Raw genomic sequence first — 11,401 nt, 5'->3', positions numbered from 1 at the left:
TGTCCAGGGGTTTTGTTTTGTTGTTGTTCTCAGTGGGAGCATTTGTTCAAATTACCCAGTCTACCATGCCAGAAGTGAAAAATCTGATCCTTTAAAAATATAAGTCAAGGGACGCCTGGGTGGCTCAGTCGGTTAAGCATCTGCCTTTGGCTCAGGTCATGATCCCAGGGTCCTGGGATCGAGTCCTGCATCGGGCTCCTTGCTCAGTGAGGAGCCTGCTTCTCCCTCTGCCTGCCACTCCCGCTGCTTGTGCTTTCTCTCTCTCTCTCTCTAATAAATAAATAAAATCTTAAAAAAAAGTTTAAAAAAATATATAAGTCAAATGATGACACTGAAACTCTCCATAAATAAAATAAAAGTCCAATGACTTTACAGAGGTCCAGAAGAGCCTATGGAATCTGGATCCAGGCTACCTCTCCAACTTTATTGCCTCCAACTCTCCAATGACTTTCCAAAAATCTAATGATCAACTCAATGTAAATTTCTAAAGTAGAAAGGCCATGTGATATGTCTATTTAATAACCCCCATAGCATTTAGCATATTATCCAAGCAATATATCATTTATGATTAAATTTGCGTATACACTAAAAAATAAAGCCCAAAATAGTGGCTTAAACTAGACACTTTATTTCCCACTTAAATGGAAGAAGTCTGGAGATAGGCAGTACAAGTGTGTTATGAAGGCAGCAAGTATCAGGGACCCAGGCTTTTTTTTTGTCTTGTTGCATTACTCTGCATGGTTTCCATTCCCAAGGTTCATCTATGGCCTAAGATGGTGCTAAAGTTCCTGATAGTAGCCGTAAGGAGGAAGAGGGAAGTAAAAGAGTGCCCCTCCATTTTAGAAGACTTTTCAGAAGACATAACATCTCTGCTTTCTTCTGATCACCTAGCCAGGCATGTGGCTTCACCTAGCTACAAGGGCAACCCAGAAATGCAGACTTTTAGCTAAGAAGCAGTGGGCTAAGCTAAAAAATTGGAGTACTTTTAGTAATGAAGGGGAAATAAGACACTGGTATGCATTTAGCAATCTCTGCTACAAACATTAAGCACATTTTTCCCTAAAATTTCTTGGATTCTCTCTTTTTCTTGATCTTGATCACCTCAACTACTGCTCATTACTAATTCATTCAATACTTACATCATTAAAATACACCATTTCAAGCTTCCAAAGATTCTCCATGCAAAATCCTACAATTGAAACTTCTCTACCAAGTAAAACAACTTGTCTTCTTTTTCTTATGCAAACATAGAAATATTATTTCTTTAATAAAATCTTTTTTGGCAAAATGAGAGATGGGAAATTTTCCCCTTAACACCCAGACTTGTCAATCACACATCTTCAGTGAGTTTACTCTGGTCTACTGAATGTGAATGCTTCTCTTAATTAGTCCATATCTATAATTGATTTATGTAGTGTGAGTGCCACTGTCTTAGCCCATTTGGGCTGCTATAACAAAAATAACAGACTAGGTGGCTTATAAACAGCATAGTTTTATTTCTCATAGTTCTGGAGGCTAGGAAGCCCAAGATCCTGATACGGAAGATTCAGTGTCTGATGAGGATCTGTTTTCTGCATCATAGATGGCCATCTCTTTGCTATGTCCTTCCATAGGAGAAAGGGTAACAGATGTCTCTGGGGGCTCTTTTATAAGGGCACTAATCTCATTCATGAGGGGTACACCTTCATGACCTAATCACCTCCTAAACATCCCACCTCCAAATACCATACAAATACCATTGGGGATTAGGTTTCAATATATGAATTTTGGGGGGACACAACATTGAGTCTATAGCAGCCATCGTCTGTGAACCTCTAATTAATGTGTTTCTTGGTACCAATACTTTCTATACTGGATTTTGCTTAATGTGTGTCTTTTCCACTAGAAAGTAAACTTCAAGCGGTAGGAAGCATGTCTGTTTTGCTCCTGTGCCTAGCATCTAGCATGGCATGTGGGGCATAGTAGGTGTTCATTACATATTTGTTGGAAGAAGGAGGAATTTAACCTTACCGCACATCTATTATATGCCAGGTAGTACAGTAAGTATTTTACAAATATAATTTTATTGATTTTTCGTAATAGCCAAATGTGGCAAGAATTATATTCCCTTTCACAGATGAGATAAATGAAACTTGAAGAAGATAAACGATTAAACTAAGTCACAAAGCTAGAAAGAGGTGGATCTGAGGTCTGACCTATAACCTCTGTCTCCATTGTAAAGGTTCATTTTACTCTGGCACATTTATGTCAACTAGGTGGGCTGTTCCAGGCTTCCTTTGATAACAGCTTGACCGATTTCATGATAAGATGGAAACAGTAAATAGTAGATTATTATCCTTTAAGTGACAAATTCCTTAAGTCTCCTTGTTTTAATTAGAGGAATTCAGTTATAACAATTAGATTATAGGCATAATGGTAGGCAGTTATGGGAGTTGCTGGTTTAGAAAGGATAGACTCAGGAAAATGTCTTCAAAAATCAAACAATGTGGATATTTTCTTACTCCGCTAACACTAATTGCCCACAAGGATCAGTTGTTTAGGTGATACAATTTTGATATTAGGATCTCTAGGAAAAAGCAGAAATAATGACAAAAGTTTCAGCCACGATACTAGATAAACTTTAAAGGGTAAGGAAAAGGCAAGAAAGGCAGAAGATAAAGAGGAAAAAAGAAGAGAGGGAAATATATACAAGAGGGCAGAAAACATACAAAACAGTGAAGTGGAGAGGAAAGGAATGGCACCCATTTGTTTGGTTGTTGTTTTGGGTTTACCTCCTTTAGCTACTCAGCTTTCAGTCCCCATTCTTTCCGTAATAGCATCCCCATTTATTTTTTGGTAATTCCATCCTCACTTTTGGATACCATCTGGTGGGACTGTTGTTCAGAGACCCTGCCTTCCCCCAGCCCCTGAGCAAAGAGTTGAACCTAGCTAAACCAGTCAAATGCTGTCTTCCTGGAATCAGAATCCTCTGTTTCAGATGCAGCTGTTGAGAAGTTCATGCTGTGGAGACTCATGTGAGCTGTTTAGGTCTGTCCTTTCCACCATTGGGTCTTCAGCCTCCTCTTCTCAATCTGGAGCTTCCCCAGTTTTCCCAATAAATTTCTTTCTTCCTTAAGTTTACCAGAGGCAGCTACTGTTGTTTGCAATCAAAGAACATGAGTTGATACAGTCAAGGAAGAAGGTAGGTGGAAATAAATGCTGAAATTAAGATCTGGGATGAGATCTATTGAGAATCTGTTCTCAGTTCCTAAAACACTAGGTACTGGGGACAAACCTAGTTTAAATCTGAAGCAAAGTACAAATTAGTGTTCAATCATCTTAGAACTCTAGGAGCAAATATACTCACTCTATAAAGTAGCAGAGGGTTTCCAATAGGTGAGAGTAATATTCTTTTTCAAGGATAATCTATTGTAGGATTGACATCACAATTTGGGTTACTGAAAAAGTATGTGTTTCCTGAAAGGCAGAGGTTTACCTCAGTTTTTACTTTACAAGATCTTTGTGTCTTTGATAATTTCACATCTTTGGCATGACTAAAGGATTTTTCCATTCAAATCAACCTCCTTCAGCTTGGCTAGTCCCTCCTTCCTCCCCCCCTGACTTGCCCCATGGGATTCTTTCTTTTCACTGCCAAGGATTAAATTCTCTGTGAAAGCCTTGAAGGCAATAGACATCTGTACTGGAAAGGAGATACAAAACTGTCCAAAAAGAGAGAAGCACTCCCAAAGCTTAAGTGAGAAAATAATTGAACTCTTATCATGTTGGAAAAAAGTCTGGTTTCAAACTGAGATTTTTATTGACTTTTTTTTGTCATAAAAGGATCATCGTTTATGTTGAATAAGGAACGGTTATTGTTCTACTTTACCAAAGATGCTAAGTTTGCATGTTTTAAACATCAAACAAACATCTCCATAGAGAATGGCTTGCTGCCAATAACTGGTGAGCCGGCCAGACTTTCAGAGCAGCCCACTTATATCAGTTCTGTGTTGGTGGGTGAGCAATTCAAGATAGAAGGCTGAATTAGAATTCAGTCCTAATCCTGCTAGGGATGCTGGTTTTATTAGGTCTTAGTTTGATGGTCAGAAGACAATCCCACATTGCTCCAGCAGCACAAATCCATTGCTCTCTCCTCAAGCCATTCATATGAAAGGCACGATATTGTTAGCAATGTACAAACAGCAGATGCCATGAGTATAAATAAAAAGGATGCACAGTATATAATGTAGACCTTAACTATTACCTTGTTCTCAGTCCTAATCTCTCCACCTTATAAATATCTTACATTAATATTATATTCTGGCAATTGATGTGTGGAGTCCTATGTTGTGCCAAACTAAATCAACTGTCAGTTTAGACATGATAAGGGGGATCATGCAAGAATGATATATTATCAGAACTCTATCATCTCGGGTGCCTGGGTGGCTCAGTTGGTTGAGCGACTGCCTTCGGCTCAGGTCATGATCCCGGAGTCCCGGGATCGAGTCCCACATCGGGCTTCCTGCTCAGCAGGGAGTCTGCTTCTCCCTCTGACCCTCTTCCCTCTCGTGCTTTCTATCTGTCATTCTCTCTCTCTCAAATAAATAAAATCTTTAAAAAAAACAAAAAACAAAACAAAAAAACAAACAAACAAACAAAAAGAACTCTATCATCTCAACATTAGTCAGTTGTTCAGTCTATTAATCTAACAACTCATGGGAAGCCCGAGTCTGGAAATGAGGGAATATGATCAATGGAGAAGAACTGAGCTCTAGATATTAACTCTTAGAAAATAGCCCCTTGAAAATGTCTTCTCTTTATGTTTATTTGCCATGGAAAATGGTATATTTTTCTGCTCTGTGTGAAAATTTAGCTTGGGGGGGGAAAATCACATAGGTTATTATGTCAGGTCTCCCAAATGGTTAGATGACTGACCCCTTCAGTAAAAAATCCTCAGGGTTCTTTGCTTTTCTTATAATTGCTCAGGCTTCAATTCTATTGAAAAGTGACTGGAAAAGTCATTCTATGAAATGATTCTTTAATATTTGATAAATGAGTCAGTCTTGTGGGCCTATATGGTTGCAGCAGTCATGCTTCTCAGCTGACACTGCCTATGTTCACATGGGATGGTCATTAAGCAAACCTTTTAAGATGACAGGACTTCAGTTCTTCTGTCTCATTTCCCAGAAAGAAGAATAATGGAATAAAGTCTGGAGAGTTGAAAGGGAAAGTAAAGGGTATGCACCCTTCCCCCACCACAGCTTTCTAACCTAGAAAGGCAACATAATTTGTGGTAAAGAGCTGTATTCTAAGTGGCAAAGTAAACAGGAGATATTTATTCCTAAATCTTCATGACACTTTAATGAGATAGTGGGAGAATATTATTATTAGGCCCTTAATGATTTAAGAAAATTGAGACAAAGGGATGCTGGAAAATATATTAAATATTACACTATTAATCTGAATTAAAAGACCAGAACTTGTTCAAATATCTCTGTTCAGGGAAATGAATCTCCAGCTGGAGAGTGAATTGGACAATATAGATACTAGATAGTCAGCTTTCATCTGGATCCAGATGTTATTTCCATTCTAGTCCAAGTGAGATTTGCTTTTAACCACAGACTCAGAGAGGTCTGGTCTCTACCCAGAGAAGTCAGACTGTCAGACTTTTCCCTTGGATTTCTCCTTCCTGCCACACACTCCCACACCTCGTGCACTCCACACATACCTACCAGCTGCCCACCAGAACCAGTTGCCTCAGGACCGGGCTGTCAAGGGAAGTCTTCCTGTGGATGGACAGCCCTTGGCAGCAGCAGGGGTCCTCAGCAAGACTGCCCCTTTGGCCTCAGTTCCAATTTTGGGCTCCGACCCAGGTCTGGCAGAAGATAATACATACCCATTATAGGAAACATGAAAAGGACACAGGATTTTTTTTTTAAATTGCTTATAATCTCACCACCCAGAGTAATCACTGTCAATATTTTGGTATAGTTTTTAAAATTTTAATCTAAATAAAACATATAAATGTTCATTTATTTGGGGGTCACACACACTGTACATGCAACTTTGAATCCTGCTTTACTTCTTTTTTTTTAACTTTGTATGTGAGCATTTCTCCATGTTATAAAAACGTTCTTTGTAATCGCCACATACCATCTATGATATAAAAAATAATGATTACAGAGACCAAGGAGAAACCACAAAACTGAAGGGGAAAAAAGGAAACAATCTAAAAGTTGAAGATGGAGGAATGATTGTTCTAATTACCAGTTTGTAGATCCTAAACGTTATAGAGGAGAGTGTTCAAGGAAAAAATTAGGAACTGGTACATAAGGAATGAAGCTGCTTTGATAAATGTATAAAATAACAAAAAGGTAGTTATTAGTAAATGCATAACATATAATATTTAAATACCAAGAAAATGATTGCTATTGTGCAGCATCATATTATATTGATAAGATTAATTTAGTTTTATTAAATAATAAGAGGGAAATGCCTACATTTTAAAGAGAAGCCTAGAGAAAACATGCAAAAAGGAGCTCCTTAATTGTAAGAATAATATTCTTAACATGACATTGCAGGTTCTGACATTAGATTCCCCTTGTGAGGCACCATGAAGAGTTAGAAAAAGAGGTAGACAGGATGTTAAAGGCAGAACTGTCTAATTCCTCCCCACCCCTGCTAAAGATTATTCTCAAGGACAAGAAAAAAATGTGGTAGTATTTGACCTCTAGCAAGTATTTTGTGTTCACTGGAGATTGATCCTGATACCACAGCCCCTCCCTCCCTTTGTTTCTGAGCTATCTCCCTCTTTCCAATTACAGCCAAGGGGTTGGCTAGAGCTGGGAGGACCTGGCCCTGGAGAAGACTGTGGCTTATTCAAAGATAATGGGCCTGGGGTTCAGACAGAAGCTGCCTTCCAGTCCAAGGGTTATCACTTCTAGCTGTGTCACTGGGGCAAGTGACTCAAACTGTCTGGGGTTCCCTTTCCCCCTTTATATAGTGGAGATAATAAACTCTTTTTTCATATGGGATATTAAATGAAAGTTGGTTATTGTTATTTATACTTCATTTCTATTTTTCCACATAGTTTAGTCCCCCGCACCCCCACTTTTTTTGACCATGGAGTTGTAGCTCATTTCAACAGTGATTCTGGTTTCTTGTTCATTTCCTCTTTATCATTAATCCCCTGAATTTGTGCTATGATAAGCCAGAAAGATTCTTTCATCTCAGTACTTATCATTTGATGTTTAATAAAGCTCATAGGTGGCACTAATAATATTCTTTAAACATTCATTAAACAAAAATTCCCTCAATAAATTTTTTATTGAGAGCCTAATATGTGCTAAGCACTATGCCAAATTACATGGCTAGAAATTAATAAATCCTAGCTGGATAAGAAAATCAAAGAGACAATGTCCAGTATATTTACAAAAAGGTTTAGGCAAATATTTTTTTTCTTTTTAAAGATTTTATTTATTTGACAGAGAGAGACACAGCGAGAGAGGGAACACAAGCAGGGGGAGTGGGAGAGGGAGAAGCAGGCTTCCCACGGAGCAGGGAGCCCGATGCGGGGCTCGATGCGGGGCTCGATCCCAGGACCCGGGGGTCATGACCTGAGCTGAAGGCAGACGCTTAACAACTGAGCCACAGAGGCACCCCTAGGCAAATATTTTTAAAATGTATAAGGCTAGTAAAAATTGGATTCTTGGTGTAATATAAGTTAATGACAATATTGGTTTAATTTTAGGAAACTTTCTTATAGGGTAAGAATACGAATTAAGAAATTGGAAAGGTAAAATGGAGTGTTAATCAGGAGACTTAATTTCAGCCCATGCAATAGCTATACAATTTTGAGTAAGACATTTAATTTTCCTGGACTTTAGATTCTTTATCTGTACAATGGAATTCAGGGTCACAAACTAAAATAAATCAAATACTTTCCTAAATAACTCATGGGTTCAAGAGGAAACCACAATGGAAATTATAATTAGAAGGGTAATTGGAAAGGTAATGGTAATTAGTATTAATTAGAATAAAATGAATGTATGTAAATGAATTTAAAATATAAGACAGAGTGAAAATAATTGAGTTACATGTGCATCTCAAAAAGGTAGGAAAAAACAAAGTTGAAAAAGAAAATAATGAAATTAAAAATGGAAAGTAAGGAAATAGAAAAATAATAAAAATACAGATTATTAACAAAACCAAAACCTCATTTTTGGAAATAATCCAGACAAGGCAATTTATGGAAATTGGCAATTTATGGTAATTTATGAGCTTAGCTCACTTCTAAATTTAGGTCCAAAATTTCTAAATTAAGTACTAACAAATCATATCCAAATGTATTACGAATACAATGGTACAGATATTATGGAAAATAGTTCTCAAAAAAACTAAAAATAGAATTACCATATGATCCAGCTATCTCACTTCTAGGTATGTATCCAAAAGAATTCAAAGAAGATCTTATTAAAGAGATATTTGCACGCCCATGTTCATTGTAGCATTATTTACAATATTCAAGAGAAGGAAGCAACTCCAATACCCATCAACAGATGAGTGAATAAAGAAAATGTGGAATATACCTGTAAGGGAATATTATGCAGCCTTAAAAAGAAAAAAGGAGGGAAATCTTGTCACACACACTACAACATGGATGAATCTTGAGGATGTTATCCTAAGTGAAATAAGCCAGTCACAAAAGAATACTGTATGATTCCACACATTTGAATGTCTAAAGTAGTCAAAATCAAACAGAGAATAGAAAAGTGGTTACCAAGAGCTGGGAAGAAGAGGGTAGCAGAATTAGTGTTTAGTGGGTATAGATTTCAGTTTGCAAGATGAACATGTTCTAAAGATCTGCTGCACAACAATGTGAATATACGTAACACTACTGAACCTTAAAAATGGTTAAGATGGCAAATTTAATATGTGTTTTTACCATCTCACTGGCATGAGATTAAGTGATTATAGCAAAGTGGATTAAGACAAAAAATGATTATGGCACAGTGGATAATACTCAGACACTGGAGTGAAATGGCCTGGGTTCTAATCTATGTAACTTTGGGTAAATTACTTTTCTGTTCCTTAGTTTCTTATTAAAGTAAAAATAAAAAATAGATCATAACCCCCCAACCCAAATAATAACAACAAAAACACATCGTGAACACGTAGGTTTATCCCAATATCTGTCAGTTTAATCCAAAAATATTAAGAGATAAAAGGATCAATAGATGCAGAAAAATGTTGTTAAAATTCAACACTTGAAATGTTTTTCTCTATGGCTTACGTGGCTTTTCTTTCTCTTCCTTTAGGCCTCTGCTCAAATGTCATCTTATCAGTGAGACCCTTTCGGACCACCCTGTATGCACTGACACCCTACCACACCCTGTCTTCTAACCCTGTTTTAGTTTTCTTCATAGAAGCATTTCCTAGGGGGCGCCTGCGTGGCTCAGTCCTTAAGCCTTTGCCTTCAGCTCAGGTCACATGATCCCAGGGTCCTGGGATGGAGCTACACATTGGGCTCCCAGCTCAGCAGGAAGCCTGCTTCTCCCTCTCCCACTCCCCCTGCTTGTGTTCCCTTTCTCACTGTTTCTATCTCTGTCAAATAAAGAAATAAAATCTTAAAAAAAAAAAAAGAAGAAGAAGAAGCACTTTCTAGGCATAAAGATAATGGAAGAAATGACAAAGATAAAAATAGACAAATTTGACTACTTAAAAAGGTAAAACTTCTGGATGCCAAGAAAAACAATAAACAAAACTAAAAGGCAAATTTCAAAACTGGGGACAGTATTTACCAGCAATATAACTAGAAAAGGGAAATGAGTTCATATATAATAATAATAATAATAATAATGATAATAATAATAAAACATTTATAGAAAGAGTGGGCAAAACCTGTATAGAAAGAGTAAACAGATTAATTCATTCACAAGAATATGAATTAGTGAATTAAATATTTAGAAAAAAACCTTCCGCCTCACAGAGAGGCTAAGAAATTTAAATAAAGGGATGCCTTTACATCCTAATATGTAGTTCTCTATTTTCAGTATTTTAATATGCTGAACCTATTATTTTTATAATTGGCAAATAATAAAAGTTGTATAAAAAAGATTTTTATTAGGAATGTCCATTTAGGTTTTATGTATGTGATTCTTTAAGTCTTTAAATGGCTTTATTTAATATTATACATAACAAAAATTTTACCCTGAAACTGAAATAAGATGATTAGTAGACAACATACAGAACAACCATATATGTTGGTTGTAAAATATATAGGTTAACAGCATGGATGAACCTTAAAAGCATTATGCTTAAGATATAAAATGTCCAAAAGAGGGCAAATATACTGAGACAGAAGGTAGATTAGTGGTGCCTAGGATTGGGAGTGGGAATGATGAGTGACTGTAAATGGGAATGAAATTTCTTCTTGGGGTGATGGAAATATCTTAGTGGCAATTAATGGTTTATCCTTGTAAATATACTAAAATTAATTGAATTCTACACTGAAAACAGGTGAATTTTATGGTATATGAAAGGTATGTCAGTTGATCAAAAAGATATAGTTTAAAAGACTTTAGCCAGATAGAACACACAATCTCAATTTGAAGTGATATCATAGGTATGAGAATGACTTGTGAAATAGCCAATAGAATCTTAACTGTTTCTATCCTTAGATTTTCCTTATTTTTGTCAAGAGACACATCATTAATTCAAACTTCCTAGAGGCATTTAGATGTAGAGAAACATCTGATTTATTGACTAATTCTTGAAAACATACTTTTATACATTTAAAATACACACAATGGTTAGAATCAAGCTAGTAGAGGCCAATAGAAGACCCATTGCTTAATGAATGGATTAAGCTGCTTTGCAACTACAATTTAAATTTATGACTAGTTTTAGAGGTAACTGCCAATATATAATTGTATGTATAGAAGTGATGATGAAGGTAAATATTTTAAAATGCTCTTTGGAGCCAGGCTTATATGCTTAATTTCTAAGCATATCCTTTTTTTTAAAAAAAAAAAAAGGTAGTACCAATGTAAATTTACTCTCAGTCCAGGAATCATGATGGTCAATGCAGTACGAATTAGTGAGATTTCACTGTGTTTGCAAAAGTGTTACTGAGGTTATTCTTGGTAAATCTAAATGACTCTATAATATATTAATTAAAAGATATTTGCACAATGAGATATCACCTGCCACTGGTCAGGATGGCTAGTATCAAAAAGACAAGAAATAACAAGTGTTGGTGAGCATATAGAGAAAAGGGAACGCTCATGTGCTGTTGGTGGAATTGTAAATTTGTGCAGCCACTATGGAGAACAGTATGAAGGTTCCTCAACAAAATAAAAATAGAAATACCATATGATCCAGTAATTCCACTTTTGGGTACTTATGTGAAGAAAACAAAAACACA

Source organism: Zalophus californianus, chromosome 3, assembly GCF_009762305.2.
Source record: "Zalophus californianus isolate mZalCal1 chromosome 3, mZalCal1.pri.v2, whole genome shotgun sequence".
Classification (NCBI taxonomy): domain Eukaryota; kingdom Metazoa; phylum Chordata; class Mammalia; order Carnivora; family Otariidae; genus Zalophus; species Zalophus californianus.
This window is presented reverse-complemented; position numbering follows the sequence as displayed.